The following is a 1403-nucleotide window of genomic DNA, read 5'->3' as shown; positions in this document are numbered from 1 at the left end:
CTTTCACAAACAACTGCCGTTTTGACCCCTTTCCCAACATTTTACAGAAAACAATGTTTTCTATATAAATCTACCCCTACTCTTCTGCTTTTCAAGCAACAAGCGGATTTCAAATCGGGGCTACCAATCTGTAACTAGAGCTATTTTTGTAACCCTTCGCCTGTTTTTCTGGCTTCGGTTAAAAAATGTCAGAAGTTAGCAGATTCATTAAATTCAAAACAACTTTCACAAACAACTGCCGTTTTGACCCCTTTCCCAACATTTTTACAGAAAACAATGTTTTCTATATAAAATCTACCCCTACTCTCTGCTTTTCAAGCAACAAGTCGGATTCAAATCGGGCTACCAATCTGTAACTAGAGCTATTTTTGTAACCCTTCGCCTGTTTTTCTGGTTGGTAAAAATGTCAGAAGTTAGCAGATTCATTAATTCAAAACAACTATCATTTTAACCACTAAACCAAAGAGTTTGACAAAAATATATTGGATTAAAACTTCCTCTACTTCTCTGCTTGTCAAATGCGGAGAAGGTTTATTCAGTATGGAACTTATGTTACAGCAGTTTTACTAAATGCACTACCATGTGTTTTTTAAACTTTCCCAAACAACTGCAGTTGTGACCCCTTTCCCAACATTTTACAGAAAAAAATGTCTGATATATAAAATATTCCCCTACTTGTCTGCTTTTCAAGCACAAAGTCGGATTTCAAATCGGGGCTACCGATCTGGAACTAGAGCTATTTTCATAACCCATCGCCTGTTTTTCTGGCTTTGGTAAAACATGTCAGAAGTTCGTAGATTCATTCAATTCAAAACAACTATCATTTTGACCACTAAACCAAAGAGTTTTTGACAAAAATATATTGGATTAAAACTTCCTCTACTTCTCTGCCATTGAAATGCGGAGGTTTATTCAGTATGGAACTTACGTTACAGCAGTTTTACTAAATGCACTACCATGTGTTTTTTAAACTTTCACAAACAACTGCCGTTTTGACCCCTTTCCCAACATTTTACAGAAAACATTGTTTCCTATATAAAATCTAGAGGCCTGGTGCGTGGTTCAGACACAGGTTGCACAGGGCTGGTGACACGCTCCTCAGGGCGAGTGCGGGGAGCCGGCACAGGACGTACCGGGCTGGGGAGGCGCACTGGAGAACTGGTGCGGGGAGCCAGCACAGGTTGCACCGGACTGATGACACGCTCCTCAGGGCGAGTGTGGAGAGCCGGCACAGGACGTACCGGGCTGGGAAGGCGCACTGGAGGCCTGGTGTGTGGAGGTTGCACCGGACTGGTGACACACTCTTCTGGGTGAGTGCGGGGAGCTGGCACAGGACGTACCGGGCTGGGAAGGCGCACTGGAGGCCTGGTGCGTGGAGCCGGCACAGGTTGCACCGTACTGAT

The sequence above is a fragment of the Salvelinus sp. IW2-2015 genome, linkage group LG37 (assembly GCF_002910315.2).
Source record: "Salvelinus sp. IW2-2015 linkage group LG37, ASM291031v2, whole genome shotgun sequence".
NCBI lineage: Eukaryota > Metazoa > Chordata > Actinopteri > Salmoniformes > Salmonidae > Salvelinus > Salvelinus sp. IW2-2015.
The sequence above is the reverse complement of the archived record's forward strand: the minus strand, read 5'-3'. Positions refer to the sequence as shown.